The following is a 22,818-nucleotide window of genomic DNA, read 5'->3' as shown; positions in this document are numbered from 1 at the left end:
GCGGCAATGGTAAACCACGTTGGATTTTTACCAAGAAAATTCTGTGGATCCACCACCAGAATGATAGCAGATGGAGGTGGGGCGTTCTGGGAGAGATGTGTCCGTGGTGCCGCTTATGGGTCGGAAACGACTCGATGTCCCAAACTTTTTTTGTTGTCCGTCTCCCCCTTCTAGACTGTGAGCCTGTTGGGTAGGGATTGTCTCTATCTGTTGCTGAATTGTACTTTCCAAGCGCTTAGTATAGTGCTCTGCACACAGTAAGCGCTCAATAAATGACTGAATGAATTAATTAATATCTGTTCTTCCTCCTACTTACACTGCAAGTCCCATGTGGGCTCAGATTAGCTCATATCTTTCCCTTAGTCCCTTAGTGCTTGGCACATAGTAAGCACTAACAAATACAGTGCAGGGTAGACTAATGGAAAGAGCACTAGCCTGGAGTCAGAGGCCCTGAGTTCGAATCCCAGTTTCCCTACTTGTCTGCTGCGTGACCTTGGTCAAATCACTTAAATTCTCTCTGTCTCAGTTCCCTCATCTGTCAAGTGGGGATTAAGACTGTGAGCCCCATATAGGACACTGTGTCCAAACTGATTAGCCTGTATCTATCAGCACTTAGTACAGGGTCTGGAATAGAGTAGGAGCTTTAAAAATACCATAATTATTATTATTAGGATCGTGGCTCTTGCATTGGTCTTTTCATCCACAAATTCATTCATTCATTCAACTGTATTTGTTGAGTGCTTACTGTGTGCAGAGCACTGTACTGAGTGCTTGGAAAGTACAATTCAGCAACAACTAGAGACAATCCCTACCACAGTGGGCTCACAGTCTAGAAGCGGGGGAGAGAGGCATGAAAACAAATAAACGGGCAATGCGCTCCTTAAGTGAAGTTCATTCATTCATTCATTCATTCATTCAATAGTATTTATTGAGCGCTTACTATGTGCAGAGCACTGTACTAAGCGCTTGGGATGAACAAGTCGACAACAGATAGAGACAGTCCCTGCCGTTTGATGGGCTTACAGTCTAATCGGGGGAGACGGACAGACAAGTTCACCATCAGTGGTGTCTTTGAAAACAAAGGACGACGATCTAGATCTATATATTTGTCCGCCCTTCATTATGTGTTTCTCACTAACCCCATCCCTTCTCCCCTTTCCTGTGAGTTCTCCAAGGGCCAAGAACTAAGAACTTTAAAAATACCATTATTATTACTATCATTATTGTTATGTGCTAAATAAACACCATTACTGCTACACGACGCTACATTTTCCTCAAGGACAGGGGTCATGTCTTTTACTTGTCTTTTTCCTTTAGGCACCTAGCCCAGTGCTCTGCACACAGTAGATGCTCAGTCTATACTGTTAGCTTAATTGATAATGAATGAGACTTGAAAACAATCTAGGTGGAACTGTGTGTTCTGTTGGTTTTACACTGCATGGCAACATCACAGTTTGACAACAAATGGCAATGAAAATATAAATTCTCTCTGCAGCCAAGGAAAGGAGCGGGGGTGTCTAGAGGGACCCCACTCTCTTGTTTTACAACAGTTAACTTCACACTTTTAATTTGTCAAGTTTATATCGTGGAAGTGAACTCAAACGTTTATGGTATTCTTAGCAAATGCCGAAACACCCGTCAAAACCCTAAGCCTGTTCGCTGAGGGAAAGAAATCAGGAGGAGCTCGGTGCTTTTAAAATGATTTATACGAGTGTACCCTGAAACCCTGAAGGGAAGGAAGAAAATCTCCCTCACTTAAAACATGACCTGGACAGGAAACAGACGGCTGGCTGGGTGTGGGATGGAAGAGAATCATATATTGAATGAACTCAGGATTAAAGTCCATGGCTTGAGATACCAAGGAGGGTGTACATCTCCAATTCAGTTAACCGTATTTATTGAGCACTTAATGTGTGCACAGCATGGTACTAAATGCTTGGGAGTGTACAGGATAGCAAAAAACAGACACTGGCTGCCCACACAAACATAACGATAATAATAATTCTGGTATTTGTTAAGCGCTTACTGTGTGCCAGGCACTGTATTAAGCGCTGGGATGGATACAAGCAAATCGGGTTGGACGTGGTCCCTGCCCCACATGGGGCTCACAGTCTTCCTCCCCATTTTACTGATGAGGAAACTCAGGCACAGAGAAGTGAGGTGATTTGCCCAAGGTCACACAGCCAACATTTGACTCAGTGTCCTGACACACTGTCATATTCATGTCTCTCTCCCCCTCTAGATTGGAAGCTCATTAGGGGCAGGGAACGCGAAGCTAATTCTGTTGGAGTGTACTCTCCCAAACGCTTAGCACATAGTAGGTGCTCAATAAATCCCACTGATCGATCGATTGATTGACAAGATGGAGCAGTAACCAATCAGTGCTTACAGTGCCTTCTAATCACCATCTCTTCCCCAGGATTAAGAACTGTGCGCAAATACATAAATGCCTGTGTATGTTCATGTTGTAGGTTTAGGCTGGGCTTCTCAGCCTGTTCTTTTGGAGAAAAAAATTATTATTAGTTTTAATAATACTTGTTAAACGCTTTCTATGTATCAAGCACTGTTCTAAGCGCTGGGGTAGATACGAGTTAATGAGGTAGGATACAGTCCCATATGAGACTCACAGTCTAAGTAGGAGAGAGAACAGGTATTGAATCCCACTATAATAGCGGCATTTAAACATTGGGGTAGATGCAAGATAATCAGGTTGGACATGGTCCCTGTCCCACTTAGGGCTCCCAGGCTCAATCCCCATTTTACAGTTGAGGAAACTGAGGCCCAGAGAAGTGAAGTGACTTGCCCTGGGTCACGCAGCAGGCAGACGGTAGAGCAGGGATTAGAATCCCGGTCCTCTAGCTCCCAGGCCCGAGCTCTTTTGACTAGGCCACGCCACTTCCCTAAATTCTGTGGGCCAAATCGAACTTTGAGGTCCCCTGAAAATGATTTGTGAGGAAGGATATTTTTAAAATAAGTACTTTATCTATTAAAAGAGCTGTATGATTTTGCATGTAGAAACCACCTGTATCGATGTCAATGTGTCACATTAGATGCATACTGCCATCCTTTGCTTTGAAAAGAATATTTTGGTATCGAGAGGCTAGGTATTTGTGAGCACCGACTGATTAGAAGCACATGTGACCAACCAAGCTCTTCGACACTGTATGGACGTCACTCTGGACTCTAAATCGACTCCATTTACTACCGTCCTCGGTGCCTAGAACCGTTTCTGGAGACGATCCTGTTTCTTCTTCTTGGATTGTGATTACCCTGTAACCTCTGTCCCGAGACCGTCACCCTCTTTCCAATTCCCAACCTGCTTTGCTTGTATCCACGCCAGCGCTTAGTACAGTGTCTGATGCATAGTAAGTATTTAACAGGTACCAAAATTACTATTAATATGTTCTAACAATAAGGGCCACCCAGTAGAGGCTTATGGAAAATAGGTTTTACATGTTTCAGAACCTGCTCCTGGATGAGAGGTGCGGCTTTCTGCTGGGTAGAGTGCAGAAGGTAGCTTTGAGGGCAAATATTAGTCACCTGAAAGGAAGGAAGAGAAAAAACAACAACAGCTTGTTGTCTGCCACTTCTTGAACCATTTCAGATTTCAGGGCCAGAGTCCAAGGAAGCTTTTCAGTGGGGAGTAAGTTAAATTTAAACTTAATTACACCTGAATGCGCTAAAACTAGCCATTAGCAGTATTTAATGACCTATTAACGCTCTTGTACATTTGTGTTAAGCCCAATGAAGGTGGATTTGAATGGCAGAACAGAGTGATAAAGCATCATCAAGGGATTTTATCCAAACACTTAAAAGGCATAAGAATCTCAGTCAACTCTCCCCCGCCTCCATTTACCTCACTCATCTCCTAGTACAACTCAGGCTCCTTTAATGCCAACCTACTCAATGAACCTCTATCTTGCTCCTCTCATCTCCGCCTCCTTGCCCACATCCTGCCTCTGGCCTTGTATTACCTCCCCCTCACAGCCAACAGACCAATCGATCAACCAAAGAAATTTATTGAGCACTTATCTCAGAATGCAGATCACTGTACTAAGCGCTTGGGAGAGAACAATATGACCGAGATGGTAGACACATTGGCAGCCCACCACAAGTTTAGTCTAGAGAGGGAGATGATCACTCTTCCCACCTTTGGAGCCCTCTTAAAATCTCATCTCATCTTATCTCACCTCTTCTCTCTCTCTATATATGTACTTCTTAAGCGCACACTATGTGCCAAGCGCTTGTTCTAAGCACTGAGGTAGATAAAAGGTAAACTGGTTGGCCACAGTCCCTGTCCCACCTGGGGTTCACAGTTTTAATCCCCATTTTACAGATGAGGCAACCGAGAGGCACAGAAGAGTGAAGTGACTTGCCCATGGTCACCTATCAGACAAGTGGCGGAGTCGGAATTGGACTCCGTGCACCCCGTAAGCACTTTGATATTCACCCCACCTTCCGTTCCACAGCATATATGTACTATATCCTTATACTCTGCCATTTCCCCTGTAATATCTTTATCTGTAAGGTTTTTATCTGAAATGTCTGTAATCTGTAATGTCTTTAAATATGTGTCTCCCCCTCTAGCCTGTAAACTCCTTCATTCATTCAATCGTATTTATTGAGTGCTTACGGTGTGCAGAGCACTTTACTAAGCGCTTGGAATGTATAATTCAGCAACAGATAGAGAAAATCCCTGCCCAACGTCGGGCTCACAGTCTAGAAGGAGGGAGACAGAAAGTAAAACAAACAAGTAGTCAGGCATCAATACCATCAAAATAAATAGAATCATAGATATATACATGTCATTAATAGAACTGTTTTGTTTTGCTTTGCTGTCTCCCCCGTTTAGACTGTGAGCGCATCATTGGGCAGGGATTGTCTCTATCTGTTGCCGAATTGTACATTCCAAGTGCTTTGTACAGTGCTCTGCACATAGTAAGCGCTCAGTAAATACTACTGAATGAATATAATGTTGGTATTTGTTACGCGCTATGTGCAGAGCACTGTGCTAAGCGCTGGGGTAGATACAGGGTAAACAGGTTGTCCCACGTGAGGCTCACAGTCTTAATCCCCATTTTACAGATGAGGTAACTGATGCACAGAGACGTTAAGTGACTTGCCCACAGTCACACAGCTGATAAGGGGCAGAGCCGAAATTCGAACCCATGACCTTGGACTCCCAAGCCCGGGCTCTTTCCACCGAGCCACGCTGCTTCTCTTGAATGGAGTAATCAAAAATATATACAAATATACACACCAACTCTATTGCACTGTACACTCCCAATAATAATTGTGTTATTTGTTCAACGCTTACTATGTTTCAGGAGCTGTATTACGCGCTGGGGTGGATGCAAGCAAACTGGGTTGGACCCAGTCCCTGTCCAAGATGGAGCTCACAGTCTTAATCCCTATTTTACAGATGAGGTAACTGAGGTACAGAGAAATGAAGTGACTTGCCTCAAGGTCACACAACAAGCAAGTGTCGGAGCCGGGATTAGACTTCATTCATTCAGTTGTATTTATTGAGCTCTTACTGTGTGCAGAGCACTGTACTAAGTGCTCGGGAGAGTACACTATAACAATAGACACATTCCCTGCCCACAGTGAGCTTACAGTCTAGAGGGGGAGGTTACATTTAAAAGCATTAATAGTAATAATAATAATAATAATTGTGGTATTTGTTAAGCACTTACTATACGCCAAGCACTCTACTAAGCGTTGAGGTGGATAAAGAAGAAGCAGAGAAGCAGCATGGCTCAGTGGAAAGAGCACGGGCTTTGGAATCAGGGCTCATGAGTTCGAATCCCAGCTCTGCCACTTGTCGGCTGTGTGACTGTGGGCGAGTCACTTAACTTCTCTGTGCCTCAGTTCCCTCATCTGTAAAACGGGGATTAAGACTGTGAGCCCCACATGGGACAACCTGATTCCCCTCTGTCTACCCCAGCGCTTAGAACAGTGCTCGGCACATAGTAAGCGCTTAACAAATACCAACATTATTATTATTATTATAAATGCAAATCGGGTTGGACACAGTCCCTGTCCCACGTGGGGCTCAGAGTCTCAATCCCCATTTTATAGATGAGGTAACTGAGGCTAGAGAAATGAAGCACAGCAGCATGCGTGGCCTAGTGGCAAGAGCCCGGGCTTGGGAGTCAGAGGACGTAGGTTCTAATCTCGGCTCTGCCACTTGTCTGCTGTGTGACCTTGGGCCAGTCCCTTAACTTCTCTGTGTCTCAGTGACCTCCTCTGTAAAATGGGGATGAAGCCTGTGAACCCCACGTGGGACAACCTCATTACCTTGTATCTGCCCCAGTGCTTAGAACGGTGCCTGGCACATAGTAAGCGCTGAACAAATACCATAATAATAATAATAATAATTATTATTATAATATACACTCTCTTTGCCTTTTTCTCTTAGCTGTTGCTCACTGAAGTAACTCCACCTGTTACATTGAAACGTTCTTAAGGGTAGAGATTGTGGCTTCTAATTCTTTTGTCCTCTCCCAAGCACTGCACTCAATGAATATAATCAACAGAATCAATCATCACTATAGTAATCAATACTCAATAAATATAATCAATATAATAATCCCAGTGGGAAGCTGGGTCTTAATTGATGGGTAAACTTGTTATGGGCAGCGAAGGTAATGTGCTCTCCCAAGCGCTTAGTACAGCGCTCAGCACATAGTAAGTACTCAATAAATACCACTGATTGACTGGGAAAACAGAGAGTCAGGTCACATCTACCAGTGGGCCTTATAAATATTATTATTAGTAGTAATAGTAGTACTATTTATTAACCACCTACTCTTTGCCAAAAGTTGTATAAGCAACTGGGGTAGGTACACGATCAGTAAGTTGGACCCAATCCCTGTCATACACAAGGCTCGCTGTCTAAGAAGGAGGGAGTACTGGTATTTAATCAGGATGGCCTAATGGAGAGATCACAGGCCTGGGAGTCAGAAGGATCTGGGTTCGAATCCTGACTCTGCCATGTGTCTGCTGTGTGACCTTGGGTAAGTCACTTCACTTCTCTGTGCCTCAGTCCTCCTGTGTAAAATGGGGATGAAGAATGTAAGCCCCAGGTGGGACATGGACTGTGTCCAACTGGATTTGCTTGTCTCCACCCCAGCGTTTTGTACAGTGCCTGGCACATAGTATGCTCCTAACAAGTACTACAGTTATTATTATTATTATTATTTAATCCCCATTTTACAGAAGAGGACATTATGACACTGAGAAGTTAACTTGTCCAACGTCCCACAGCAAGCAAGCAGCGAAGTGGGGTTCATTCATTCAATAGTATTTATTGAGCGCTTACTATGTTAAGAGCACTGTACTAAGCGCTTGGAATGTACAAATCGGCAACAGATAGAGACAATCCCTGCCCAATGACAGTCTTACAGTCTAATCGAATGTTGGTATTTGTTAAACGCTTACTATGTGCAGAGCACTGTTCTAAGCGCTGGGGGAGATACAGGGTCATCGGGTTGTCCCACGTGAGGCTCACAGTCTTCATCCCCATTTTACAGATGAGGGAACTGAGGCCCAGAGAAGTGAAGTGACTCGCCCACAGTCATCCAGCTGACAAGTGGCGGATCTGGGATTCGAACCCATGACCCCCGACTCCCAAACCCGTGCTCTTTCCACTGAGCCACGCTGCCTCCAGGTCCCTGGCCTCCCAGACCCATGCTCTTTCCAATCGGCCACACTACTTAAATCTGGACGCCCGTGGTTCTGGGGCCGATGAAATCAGACAAATAACCCAGACAGCGCAGGAGCTAGGGCTGGCTTGAGGCCAGCTGCAGTTGAACAGTTGAATGTGGAAATGTTTTAAGCACTTAAAGCAGCTGAGAAAGTCAATATTTTGAGCTTGAGCACCAGGAGAGTAAATATTTCGTGAACGTGACAACTTAGACAGACCCGCTTGTGAAAACAGCACAAACGGCTCGCAAAGCCCAAGTGAGAAGCAGCAATCTCAGGCTCCGATTCAGACACGGAAACCTCTTTTCTTCCAGCCGGCAATCCGGGGAAATGAATGGTGATGATGATAAGCGCTTACTATGTGTCAAGGACTGTTCTAAGCGCTGGGGTAGATACAAGGTAATCAGGTTATCCCGCGTGAGGCTCACCGTCTTCATCCCCATTATACAGATGAGGTAAATGAGGGCCAGAGAGGGCAAGTGACTTGCCCGAGGTCACACAGCAGACAAGAGTTGGAGCCGGGATTAGAACTCAGGTCCTTCTGATTCCCAAGCCTTTGCTCTATCCACTAGACCACACTGCTTTGCAAGGGACGTGAGCAGAGCAAAGGGGGAAAACCCTCCCACCTGGGTGAGGGAACCCCCGTGGTTTGGACGCAGTCGCCTACAGGGCCTACAGCGGGAGGGATCCAACTCTGACTCTGCAGGTTATGACATTTTCCAGGAACACCGAGGAACAGTTCCAGTGTGGGTCCGACAAGCTGAGCTTTCATGCATTCATTCAGTAGCATTTATTGAGCGCTTACTTTGTGCAGAGCACTGTACTAAGCGCTCGGAACGGACGAATCGGCTACAGATAGACACAGTCCCTGCCCACTGACCGGCTTAAAATCTAATCGGGGGAGACGGACAGACAAAAACAATAGCAATAAATAGAATCAAGGGGATGGACATCTCATTAACAAAATAAATAGGGTAATAAAAATATAAACAAATGAGCGGATGAGCACAGTGCTGAAGGGAGGGGAAGGGAGAGGGGGAGGAGCAGAGGGAAAGGGGGGAAAAGGGGGCTTAGCTGAGGGGAGGTGGGGGGGTAGAGGGGCAGCAGAGGGAGCAGAGGGAAAAGGGGAAGCTCAGTCTGGGAAGGCCTCTTGGAGGAGGTGAGCTTTGCCTTTCCCTCTGGTTTCTGGGGGTCCTCAGACCACCTGGAAGCCCAGTCCATTCAGAAGCACCGCAGGTCCAGGCAGGAGGGGTTGCTTTTGGAAGGTCAGGGGGGCACTGTTGACGCTGACTGTTCTTAAAAAGGCTAGAACATGGATGTCCTCCAGGCGAGGTTTTTGTTTTGCTTTGCTTTTGGGTTTTTTTTAAACGGTATTTCTATGTGCCAGGCACGGTACTACGCAGCTGAGGTAGATACGAGATAACCAGGTTGGACACAGTCCCCGCCGCACACGGGGCTCACAGCCTTCAATTCTATTTTCAGATGAGGGACCTGAGGTACCGAGAAGTGAAGTGACTTGCCCAAGTTCACACAGCGAACAAATGATGGAGATGGGATTAGAACCCAGGTCCTATGGACTCCCAGGCCTGTGCTCTATCCATTAGGACATGCTGCTTCTCAGACTAGATTGCCAGCTCCCCACTAGACTGTACAGTCATTCATTCAATAGTATTTATTGAGCGCTTACTATGTGCAGAGCACTGTACTGAGCGCTTGGAATGGACAATTCGGCAACAAATAGAGACCATCCCTGCCCAATGACGGGCTCACAGTCTACTCCATTAAGCACAGAATTCACATCTTTCAATTCTACTGTACTCTCCCAATGCTCAGTACAGTGTTCTGCCTAATAATAATAATAATGATGTTGGTATTTGTTAAGCGCTTACTATGTGCAGAGCACTGTACTAAGCACTGGGGGAGATACAGGGTAATGAGGTTGTCCCACATGGAGCTCACAGTCTTCACCCCCATTTTACAGATGAGGGAACTGAGGCCCAGAGAAGTGAAGTGACTTGCCCACAGTCACACGCTGATAGGTGGCAGAGCCGGGATTAGAACCCATGACTCCCAAGCCCGGGCTCTTTCCCCTGAGCCAAGCTGCTTCTCTGCCTACAGTAAGCCCTCAATAAATACCACTGATTTTGTTTTTTACTGGTATTCATTAAACCCTTACCGTGTGTCAAACCCTGTTCTAAGCACCCAGTCAGAAGGACCTGGGTTCTAATTCTGGCTCCAACAGATGTCTGCTGTTCATTCATTCATTCAATAGTATTTATTGAGCGCTTACTACGTGCAGAGCACTGTACTAAGCACTTGGAATGTATCTTGAGCAAGTCATTTCAGTTCTCTGGGCCTCAGTTCCCTCATCTGTAAAATGGGGATTAAGGCTGTGAGCCCCCCGTGGGACAGGGACTGTGTCCAACCCGATTTAGTTGTATTCATTCATTCAATCGTATTTATTGAGCGCTTACTGTGTGCAGCAATAAATAGAGACACTCCCTGCCCGCAACGGGCTCACAATCTAGAATGGGGGAGACAGACATCAAAACAGATGTCAAAACATCAAAACAGTTCCCTCATCTGTAAAATGGGGATGAAAACTGTGAGCCCCACGTGGGACAACTTGATTCCCCTGTGTCTACCCCAGCGCTTAGAACAGTGCTCTGCACATAGTAAGCGCTTAATAAATACCAACGTTATTATTATTATTAAAACAGGTAAACGGGCATCAGTGTAGCATCGTTATAAATAAATAGAATTAGAGATATATATACACATCATTAATAAAAATAAATATAACTAGAATGATAAATATGTACATATAAACACATGTATATGCCCCAGTGCTTAGTACGGTGCTTGACACAAAGTAAGTGCGTAACCAATACCACAATTATTAATTAATATTATTATTGTCATCTAGTATCTACCCTTATTATGTGTCAAGCCCTGTTCTAAACACTGGGATAGATACAAGTTTATTAGGTTGAAAAGAGTCCCAGTCCCACATGGGGCTCAGTTTAAACTGGGAGAAGATTTAATCCTCTTTTTATAGATGGGGAAACTGAGTGACGGAGAAATGATTTGCCCAAGGCCACGTAGCAAGCAGTAGGCACAGTTCCAGCGCTTAGAACAGTACTTGGCTCATAGTAGGTGTTAAACAACTGCCATAATTATTTTATCATCATCATCAACATTATTATTACTATTTTTAGGTGGGGCCAGTTGATTCTGCAGATTAACCAAACCCCAAATGTAAGCTTGGTTCGACCGGTTCCAGCCAGGCACTCGAACCCACTGTCTATTCGAACCCACTGTCTGCTCCTCCCCTGCCCCATCTCCCCAGCGCTTACTACGTGCCAGGCACTGTACTAAATGCTGGGACACAACAGGCACTGTGGGTAGTCTCCCACAGGAACTTTAATGGTTCGCCTGGGCCACAAGGGAGCAGAAATAAATCCAGCGACACGATTCAGAAATGTGGGGAGGTGTTAAACAAAGTTAAATAAAGGCAGATTTAGCTTTCGGGGAAATAAAACTACTTTCATCAGCTGATTTGTGGTCCATACCTGTCCCCAAACCCCACTCACACCCACAGAACTGGTGACGGTTTTGAATAATTAAGGTGGGAACATTTTCTGATTGAGTGCAAGTAGGTACTTCATTTTGTCCTGGGTGAGTCCGTAAGCTCCTCCTCTAGACTGTAAACTCACTGGGGACAGGGAATGTCTCTGTTCAGAATGTATTCTCCCAAGCATTCAGTACAACGCTCTGCACACGGTAAGCACTCAATAAATACGATTGAATGCATAAATGAATGACTGCATATGGTGTTTGAACACTACACACCATCAGTGATATTTACTGAACACTGTACTAAGAAGCAAACATGCCTAGTGGTTAGAGCCCGGGCCTGGGAGTCAGAAGGACCTGGGTTCTAATCCCGACTCTGCCACTTGTCAGCTGTGTGACCTTGGGCAAGTCACTTCACTGGGCCTCATTTCCCTCATTTGTAAAATGGGGATTGAGTCTGGGAGCCCCACATGGGACCAGGACCGTGTCCAACTCGATGATCCCTGGGCCATTTTTTTTCCCCCCCAAAAATGAGGGCGTTTTCACCGTGACACAGGGATTTTGAAACACACCCGGTTTGAGCAAGTTTCCCTCCCACAGACGGAAATTCTGACTAGGATGAGGAGATGGGGATTTTGGTTCAGTGAAAGAGAGAAAGCGCGCGCGAGAGAGTCAGTCAGAGGGACGGAGAGTTGGGATGTGGGGGAGATGTGAAAAGAGAAAGTGAGAGAATGAAAAAAAAAGCGGGGAAGAGAGAGAAGAAGACAGAGAGAGAAGAAACAATCCCCCTCAAATCTATTTTCTTCTTTCCTTGCAGACAGCTGCACTGGGATGGCCAGAGCAGTTGATCTTTGATATGCTTTAACACATCTCCCTCTAGTGACCGCTCTGCCCTGCTCCTTTTTCTAGATGCTAAAACGACGTGTGCTTAGGCACATCCATGAAGCTGTGAGCAAAAACAAGAAGTTTTCTTATCAAGCCAAAACGCCTCCCTCTTGGCTTCAAAGCTCTCCATCCCCTCCTGCCTCACCTCCCTTCTCTCCTTCTCCAGCCCAGGCCGCACGCTCCGCTCCTCGGCCGCTCACCTCCTCACTGGGCCTCGTCCGCGCCCGTCCCGCCGTCGACCCCGGGCCCACGTCCTACCCCTGTCCTGGAATGCCCTCCCTCCTCACCTCCGCCAAACTAACTCTCTTCCCCCGTTCAGAGCCCTACTGGAAGCTCACCTCCTCCAGGAGGCCTTCCCAGACTGAGCCCCCTTTTTCTTCTGCTCCCCCTCCCCATCACCCCCGACTCGCTCCCTTTGCTCTACCCTCCTCCCCGCCCCGCAGCATATTTATAGTTATAATTCTATTTATTTTTGTTAATGATGTGTATATATCTATAATTCTTTTTATTTACAATGCTGCTACTGATGCCCGTTTACTCGTTTTGATGTCTATCTCCCCCGTCTAGACTGCAAGCCCGTTGTGGGCAGGGACTGTCTCTATTTGATGCTGAATTGTACTTCCCAAGCTCTTAATACAGTGCTCTGCACACAGTAAGCGCTCAATAAATATGACTGGATGAGCAGGGGAATGGCATCACGGAAAAGTCGATTAGACTGTAAGCCCGTCAAACGGCAGGGACTGTCTCTATCTGTTGCCGACTTGTTCATCCCAAGCGCTTAGTACAGTGCTCTGCACATAGTAAGCGCTCAATAAATACTATTGAATGAAAAGCAGGTCTCTCCACTGGGGTTTTAAGCAGCCGAAGAAGCTCTGGTTTGCTCCTCTGGCCAAATGGACGGGGAGGCCAGAATCTATTTCCAGAAATCTGGATAACACTGGTTTAAGAGCAGTATGGCCTAGTGGAAAGAGCACAGGCCTGGGACATGGGTTCTAATCCTGGCTCCAGCACTTGTCTGCTGTGTATGACCTCGGGCAAGTAACTTCGCTTCTCTGTGCACATTGACCTCATCTGTAAAATGGGGAGTCAATACCTGGTCGCTCCTACTGGCACAGGGACCGTGTCCAAACTGATTACCTTGTAAGTACCTCAGAGTTTAGTACAGTGGTTGGCATCCACGTAAAAAAAGCCAGCTTGCTACTTAATAACAATACTATTGATAATAATAATGTTGGTATTTGTTAAGCGCTTACTATGTGCAGAGCACTGTTCTAAGCGCTGGGGTAGATACAGGGTAATCAGGTTGTCCCACGAAAGGCTCACAGTTAATTCCCATTTTACAGATGAGGTCACTGAGGCACAGAGAAGTTAAGTGATTTGCCCACAGTCACACAGTTGACAAGTGGCAGAGCCGGGAGTCGAACCCATTACCCCTGACTCCCAAGCCCAGGCTCTTTCCACTGAGCCATGCTGATGATGATGATGCTAATAATAACAATAACAACAACAATCATCATCATCGTAACAGTGGTGATTGTTAAGCTCTTACCATATGCCAAGCACTGTACTAAGCGCTGAGCTAGATAAAAGATGATCGGTTCCCACATGGGGCTCACAAGTCTATGTAGGAGGAAAAATGTGTATTAAGCGCTTCGTACAATGCTCTGCACACAGTAAGCGCTCAATAAATACGACTGAATGAATGAATGTACTGAATCCCCATTTTGCAGAAGAGGGAACTGAGGCACAGAGAAGTGAAGTGACTTCATTCATTCAATCGTATTTTTAAGTGCTTACTGTGTGCAGAGCACTGTACTAAGCACTTGGGAGAGTACATTACAACAATAAACAGTGGCATTCCCAGGTCGACCTGAGGTGGAGTCGGGATTAAAACCCAGGCACCTCTGACTCCCAGGCCCGTAATCTTTCCACTAGGCTACACCAGTGGGTCATTCGGTGGGTCACTGTCCCGTTACGGGGGCTTACTTGGAAGGCAATATTAAAGGAGAATTCAACTTGGAGAATTTTCCAAATCTGATCAGTGAGGGTCAAAGGGATCACAGCCTTCCCTCTTCCCATGCCATGTTTTCCCTTCTCTCCCTAACCTCCCGTCTGCCTCGGATCAAAGGCGTCCCATGCAGGAATAGACAGTGGCGTCTGGGGAACTGGAGGTGTCCCCCCTCCCTTCCTTTCTCCCCCCTGAAGCTGGGGCTCGCCATGTGGTCCGGCCCCGCCACTTGTCTGCTGTGTGATCTTGGGCAAGTCACTTGACTTCTCTGAGCCTCCGTTACCTCATCTGTAAAATGGGGATTAAGACTGTGAGCCCTACGTGGGTCAGGGACTAGGTCCAACCCGATTGACTTGTATTCAGTCCAGCACTTGGTACAGTGCCTAGCACAGAGTAAGCGCTTAACAAATACCACAGTTATGGTTCTGAACTATTTCCTGCTGTGGGAACGGGTCACCTCCTGCTGTGGGGCCCTGGTCACCCTCGGAGAGGCCTGAAAAATGCTTGTCCCTCCTGCCCCCCCCCCCCGCTCCCTCCCGCCCTTCCCTCCACACCCCACCTACCCCACCCCGGAAAACTTCCTTCATCTTTCACCACCCAGCCTTGCCCAATTTCCCTCAGGGTATTTTCGTGAAACTGCTTGTCTTCTGAAGTTAAGATTCAGGGAAGCTGCTCTGTTAGAGTCCCCTTAACTGTGAGCCTGTTATTGGACAGGGATCGTCTCTGTTGCCCTAATTGTTCATTCATTCATTCATTCAATAGTATTTATTGAGCGCTTACTATGTGCAGAGTACTGTACTAAGCGCTTGGAATGAACAAGTCGGCAACAGATAGAGACGGTCCCTGCCCTTTGACGGGCTTACGGTCTAATCGGGGGAGACGGACAGACGAGAACAATGGCAATAGACAGAGTCGAGGGGAAGAACGTCTCGTAAAAACAATGGCAACTAAATAGAATCAAGGCGATGTACATTTCATTAACAAAATAAATCCATTCCAGGCACTTAGTACACTGCTCTGCACATAGTAAATGCTCAATAAATACGATTGAATGAATGTCTAATCCCACTCAAACTTGAAGCCCTGCTTCAAGTTTTGTTTATGGCATTTGTTAAGCACTTATTATGTGTACTAAGCACTGGCATAGATACAAGTTAATCAGGTCCCTGTCCCACATGGGGTTTACAGTCTTAATCCCCATTTTCCAGAGCAGATAACTGAGGCACAGTGGAGTGAAGGGACTTGCCCAAGGTCAGCAGAGCTGGGACTAGGATCCAGGTCCTTCTGCCTCCCAGGCCCATGCTCTATCCACTAGGCCACACTGATTCTCGTGCCTTTTGCGTGGACAGGATCTTTGCTGCTCTGTGGGTCTACAGGTCAGCGTGAGGCCGCCGATGGGGAAGGCAAAGAGGAGGAAGAAGAAATGAACCATTTGGAAGAGCAACGGTCCTGGAAGTCAGAAGGCCTGGGTTCCAATCCTGGCTCCGCCACTTGCCAGCAAGAACAGTGCTTGGCACACAGTAAGCACTTAACAAACACCATTATTATTACTATTATTAATCCGGGCTCCATCACTTGCTGCTGTGTGACCTTGGGCATATCACTTCACTTCCCTCTATCTCAATAAACTCATCTGTAAAATGGGGTTTCAGTAACTACCACTCAGTCAATCCATGGTGTTTATTGAGTGCTTACTGGAGCAGAGCGTGGCTCAGTGGGAAGAGCCCGGGCTTGGGAGTCAGAGGTCATGGGTTTGAATCCCGGCTCTGCCACTTGTCAGCTGGGTGACTGTGGGCAAGTCACTTCACTTCTCTGTGCCTCAGTTCCCTCATCTGGAAAATGGGGATTAACCGTGAGCCTCACGTGGGACAACCTGATTACCCTGTATCTACTCCAGCGCTTAGAACAGTGCTCTGCACATAGTAAGCGCTTAACAAATACCAACATTATTATTATTATTACTAAGCATTCATTCATTCCATAGTATTTATTGAGCACTTACTGTGTGCAAAGCCCTGTACTTGGGAGAGTACAATATAACAAACATTCCCTGCTCACAGTGAGCTTACGATTCAGAGGGGGAGGCAGATAGGCTTGTCAAACATGTTCCCCGCCCACAGCAAGCTGACAGTCTAGAGGGGGTGGCCAGACATTAATATTAATAACTTACAGATATTAATCTAAGTGCTGTGGGGCTGAAGGAGGAGTGAATAGAGGGTGTGAATCCAAATGCAAGAGCGACACAGAAGGGAATGGGAGAAGAGGAAATGAGGGCTTAGTCAGGGGAGGCTCTTGGGGAAGATGTGACTTTAATTAAGGGAAGATTGTGACCCAATTTACCCGAAACAACATAAATATTTTCTCATTTTTTTTCTCTCCTCCCCATGCAGAAAATGATCCTCACAGATTCTGCACTTGATAGAAATGGAGCCTTTCCCAAGTTACTCAAAAGTACACCCCCCCCCTTAATATCCAAGAAGAGCAGTAGGGAATTCCTTTCTCTCCTCTCCCCTTTCAATCAATGGCATTTGCTGAGCGCTGACAACATGCAGAGCACCGTACTAAGTTCTTGTGAGAGTACAATACAGAGATGGTAGACACGTTCCCCGGCCCATTCCACGCTCACAGTCTAGTTTCCATCAGACACTTCCGGGGAAATGATATCAAATCTAAGGTTTTAAGTCCTGAGAAATAGCGTGACCTAATGGTTAGAGGGCAGGCTTGGGAATTAGAAGGATTCACATTCAATTGCATTTATTGGCAGAGTGCTTTAAGGCCAAAGGTGAGGAGTTTTTGTTTGATGCGGAAGCGGAAGGACAACCACTGGAGTTTTTTGAGGGGGGGGGGTGACATGTCCTGAACATTTCTGTGGAATAATGATCCGGGCAGCAGAGTGAAGTATGGACTGGAGTGGGGAGAGACAGGAGGCCGGGAGGTCAGCAAGGAGGCTGACGCAGTAATCGAGGCGGGACAGGAGGAGTGACTGTATTAACGTGGTAACAGTTTGGATGGAGAGGAAAGGGCAGATTTTAGCGAAGTTTTGACGGTGGGGCCGGTAGGATTTAGTGATGGATTGACTATGTGGATTGAATGACAGAGAGGAGTCAAGGGAAATGCCAAGGTTATGGGCTCGTGAGACAGGAAGGATGGTGGTGCCGTCTACGGTGAGGGGAAAGTCAATTCGGAGCCCTAGGGGGACTTTAGGGAAGGCTTGTAAAACGACTGAGGAGCGTCGCTGGGATAAATGACGGCCGAGTCGGACGGCATCCGGTCACTGAGGTGGGCGGTGGGAAAGCCAAGCATTCTTTATCTTTCCGTTGGGCCTGAGTGCCCATGTAGGGTAGCTGTTTGGGCCTGACTTCCTCTGACTCCTCGTTAGCCTGAGGCGCTGGGAAAGACATAAGGCTCGGCTGGGATGGGAAGGGGAGGCGGGGAGGAGATAAGTTGGCTTCTGCATCCGCTGGCCTTCCAGGCCACCCCCATGGGGACCGGCAGACAAGCACTTTCCCACTTAAGGCTTGTCTGCAGCCAACGAGAGGCTCGCACCAGTCATTCTCCCTAAAAATAGTAGGGGCGGCAGCAGGCGGGACTGATAAGGAGCCTCTCTAACTTGACAAGTCACTTCCTCCTAGTGTGGCCTTGTAATTCCTCAGGCTGGTGTCCACCATCGTTCCAGGAATAATAATAATAGGGAAGCAGGATGTCATAGTGGATCGAGCACGGGCCTGGGAGTCAGAAGGTCATGAGTCCAATCCCCATTCTGCCCCTTTTCTGCTGTGTGGCCTTGGGGAAGTCACTTCACTTCTCTGTGCTTCAGTTACCTCATCTATAAATTGGGGATTAAGACTGTGAGCTTCCAGCAGGACAGGGACCGTGTACAACCCGATTTGCTTGTAACCACCTCGGCGCTCAGTAGAGTGCTTGGCATCAGAGTAAGCACTTAATAAATACCACCGCTATTATAATTATTACTATTAATAATCATCATCATAATAAAAAATAATAGTATTTGTCGAGTGCTTACTATATGTCAAGTACTAAGTGCTGGCACAGACATAATGAAGCAGTGTGGCCTAATGGATAGAGCCCATTCCTGGATAGGACCTGAATTCTAATCCCAGCCCCACCACTTATCTGCTATGTGACCTTAGGCAAGTCACTTCACTTCTCTGGGCCTCAGTTACCTCATCTGTAAAATGGGGATTAAGACTGTGGGGCTAATGTAGAACAGGAACCGTGTGCCACCTGATTATCTTGCATCAACCCCAGCTTTTAGAACACGGCTTGATACCTAGTAGACTCTTAATAAATGCCATTAAAAATAAACCAGAATGGTCACAGGAAAAATAAAGGAGCTTATCTAGGAGAACAGACTGAGGAATGTACACGCAGCTTCAGTCTGGAAAGGCGTAGGCTGAGATGGGTCATGATTGAGGTTTACGAAATCATTATGGGTGTGGACAGGGTGAACACACGACAGTTATTTGCCAAATCCCACTATTTGAAGCTTGAAACTGATGAATTAAAAAATGACCAAAGGGAAACTCTGATTTCCTCCAGAGGGGAGAAAGGTCTAGAACTTGTTCTCACAAAGAACTGTGCAAGAAAAGCATCGAGTGAGTCCATGAGGGATTTGGAGAAATCTATGAATGAGGAGTAGCTTCTAGACTGTAAATTCACTGTGGGAGGGGAACGTGTCTACCAAGTGTGTCATTTTGTAATAATAATAATAATAATGGTATTTAAGTGCCAGGTATTATGGTATTATGGTATTATGTGCCAGGCCCTGTACTAAGCAATGGGGTAGAAACAACAAATCGAGTTGGACACAGTCCCTGTCCCACATGGGGCTCAAGTCATAATCCTCATTTTACAGATGAGGTAACTCAGGCCCACAGCAGTGAAATGACTTGCCCAAGGTTATACAGCAGACAAGTGGCGGAGCCGGCATTAGAACCCGTGACCTTCTGACTCCCAGGCCTGTGCTCATTCCCCTATGCCATGCTGCTTCTCTGTACTTTTGCAACTTATTAGTACAGTGCTCTACACACAGTAAGCGCTCAACAAATATGATTGAGTGATTGACTAATGGGTTCCCGGAGGGAAAATTGAGAGATGTAGAGGGGAAGGTGAAGGGTTTTAATTGGTCAATCTCTCACCACGAGAATGGATATTATTATTATAGTACTTGTTAATAATAATAATAATAATAATGTTGGTATTTATTAAGCGCTTACTATGTGCAGAGCACTGTTCTACAGCGCAGGGGTAGATACAGGGTAATCAGGTCGTCCCACGTGAGGCTCACAGTTAATCCCCGTTTTACAGATGAGGGAACTGAGGCACAGAGAAGTGAAGTGACTTGCCCACAGTCACACAGCTGACACGTGGCAGAGCTGGGATTCGAACCCATGACGTCTGACTCCCAAGCCCAGGCTCTTTCCACTGAGCCACGCTGCTTACTATGTGCTAGGCACGGTTCTAAGCGCTGAGGCAGATACAAATGAGTCAGATTGGACACAATCTCCATCCCACCTGGGTTCACAATCTTAATTTTACAGATGAGGTAACTGAGGCCCAGAGAAGTGAAGTGACTTCCCCAAGGTCACATAGCAGATAGGTGGCGGAGCCGGAATTAGAACCCAGGTCCTTCCGACTCCCAGGCCCGTGCTCTATCCACTAGGCCATAAACACCTGTCGGTATCAGAAGTCTGGATTGGGTGGCCCATGACTGTGAGACTGCAAAAATGTTTATGTCCGCGCCTCTCCCATTTCAGTGTAAGATCCTTGTGTGGACGGGGACAGGTCACTCTTCTGTTTTGTACTACTTTCCGAGTGCTTAGTAGAGTGCATTGCACCCACTGGACTCATAATAATAATGGTACTTGTTAAGCGCTTACTATGTGCTAAGCGCAGTTCTAAGCGCTGGCATAGACACAAGTTAATCGGGTTGGACAGAGTCCCTGTCCCATATTGGGGCTCAAACTCTTAATCCCCATTTTCCAGATGAGGTAACTGAGGCACAGAAGTGAAATGACTTGCCCAAGGTCACACAGCAGACTCTGATGGCTCTGCACATAGTCATATGTATTAACAGCACCCAATTTTGGGGAGTTTCCATCCTTTACAACCCTCCAGCATATCAAACCGGCGACAAGTAGGATTTATTTATTTTTTTATGGTATTTGTGAAGCGCTCACTATGTGCCACTGTACATTAAGCGCCGGGGTAGGTACGTGGTAATCGGGCTGGACAAAGTCCATGTCCTAACGTGGGGCTCACAGTCTTAATCCTCATTTTACAGATGAGGTAACTGAGGCCCAGAACAGTGAAGTGACTTGCCCAAGGTCACACAGCAGACAAGTGGCGGAGGCAGGATTAGAAGCCAGGTCCTTCTGACTCCCAGGCCCATGCTCTATCCACGCGCTTCCAAATGGGACATTTATACTACTTATAAGATAGTGTGTTATCATGTTGTGGGCAGGGAACCCATCTGTTCTGCGCCTAGTACAGTGCTTTGCGCCCAGTAAGCGCTCCAGAAATACGATTAATGAATGATTCCGTATCTTCTTTACCACTGCAGGTATGGACCGGGTATTTACTGCATGCAAGAGCACTGTACTGGACCCCTGTTGTGAGCAGATCACTAGACCCGGGTGCAATGCACTGTTCTAAGCATTCGGTACAAAATAGAGAAGCGACACGCACCCCACTCACCAAGAGCTTACGCTCTTAACGCGAGAGACAGACATGAAAGCTTTTACAAAGAGAGTATTCCGAGAAAATAACTAAGTATGCACTTGAATAAATATAGATACACAAATGCCGGTGAGTATAACTAAACCCATATAATAATAATGTTGGTATTTGTTAAGCCCTTACTATGTGAAGAGCACTGTTCTAAGCGCTGGAGGAGATACAGGCTAATCAGGTTGTCCCACGTGAGGCTCACAGTTAATCCCCATTTTCCAGATGAGGGAACTGAGGCCCAGAGAAGTGAAGTGACCTGCCCACAGTCACACAGCTGACAAGTGGCAGAGCCGGGATTCGAACCCATGATTTCTGACTCCCAAGCCCGGGCTCTTTCCACTGAGCCACGCTGCATATGTGCTGGAGATGGCTGCTGGGTCGACAACACTTGGAATGAATCGGGGAAGACTTATTGCTGGGCACTGTAGTGGCCTCCTACTGCTTTCAGAGCTCTGAGTGGGTGCTGATAAAGAGTAAGTGCCAACTATGTAATAATAATAATGATAATGATGGTATTTGTTCAGCGCTTACTATGTGCCAGGCACCGTTCTAAGCGCTGGGGTAGATACACGTTAATCATGCTGGACACAGTCCATGTCCCACATTCATTCATTCAGTCATATCTATTGAGCCCTTACTGTGTGCAAAGCACTGTACTAAGCCCTTGAGAGAGCACAATATAACAGTAAACAGACACATGCCGTGCTCGCAAGGAGTTTACGGTAAAGCGGAGCGGTGCACGGCTCAGTGGAAAGGGCACGGGCTTGGGCGTCCGAGGTTGTGGGTTCTAATCCCAACACCGCCACTTGTCATCTGGGTGACTTTGGGAAAGTCACTTAAATTCTCTGTGCCTCAGTGACCTCATCTGTAAAATGGGGATTAAAACCGGAACCCCACGTGGGACAACGTGATCACCTCGTGTCGGCCCCAGTGCTTAGAACAGTGCTCCGCACATAGTAAGCGCTTAACAAATGCCATCATTATTATTGTTATTATTAAAGGGGGAGACAGATGTTACTATAAATAAATAACAGGGGACTCACAGTCATAATCCCCATTTTACAGATGAGGTAACGGAGGCACAGAGAAGTGATTGGCCCAAGGTCAACGGGCAAATGGCGGAGCCGGGATTAGAACCCGGGTCCTTCTGATTCCCAGGCACGGGCTCTACCCGCTAGGCCACGCTGCTTCTCTGTTATAGGTGATCTTGTCTTGCCATTTGATATTGAGTCTAAACCACTAAGCGACGCGCTGGTGGAACTAGTTGAGGAGCCGGATGTGTGTGTTCTGAGGGGGGTGTTGTTTGTGTGTGTGTGTATATGTGTGCGATCGCCGTCTCACAGCCTTAGAGAAAGTCGGACAACACTTCAGCTCAGCATCTCGCTGTTGACCTCTTACCCACGTCCTGCCCCTGGCCTGGAACGCCCTCCCTCTTCATAGCTGACAGACAATGACTCTCCCCGCCAGCTTCGAAGCCTTATCGAAGGCCCACCTCCTCCAAGAGGCCTTCCCAGACTAAGCCCCACCTTTCCTCTTCTCCCACTCCCTTCTGCGTCGCCCTGACCCGCTCCCCTTATTTATCCCGCCCCTGCTCCAGTCCCCCAGCACTTATATCCGTATCTGTACTTGATTTATTTCTATTAATGTCTGTCTCTCCCTCTACACTCTAAACTCTTAGTGGGCAGGGAATGTGTCATTTATTGTTCTACTGAACTCTTTTAAGTGCTTAGTTCAGTGCTCTGCCCACAGTAGGCACTCAATAAATTGAGAAGCATCATGGTTCAGTGGAAAGAGCCTGGGTTTAGGAGTCAGGGGTTATAGGTTCTAATCCAGGCTCCGCCACCTGTCAGCTGTGTTATCTGGGGCAAGTCACTTAACTTCTCGGTGCTTCA

The 22,818-nt window shown here is 46.7% G+C and overlaps 1 protein-coding gene across 2 annotated transcripts in view; it reads right to left on the bottom strand.

Moving 5' to 3' along the window:
- Positions 1 to 22,818, bottom strand: part of LIMS1 (LIM zinc finger domain containing 1) — a 189,864-nt gene that overhangs the window by 92,599 nt on the left and 74,447 nt on the right. The window lies entirely within an intron of this gene.

The sequence above is a fragment of the Ornithorhynchus anatinus genome, chromosome 2 (genome assembly GCF_004115215.2).
Source record: "Ornithorhynchus anatinus isolate Pmale09 chromosome 2, mOrnAna1.pri.v4, whole genome shotgun sequence".
NCBI lineage: Eukaryota > Metazoa > Chordata > Mammalia > Monotremata > Ornithorhynchidae > Ornithorhynchus > Ornithorhynchus anatinus.
This window is presented reverse-complemented; position numbering and strand designations above follow the sequence as displayed.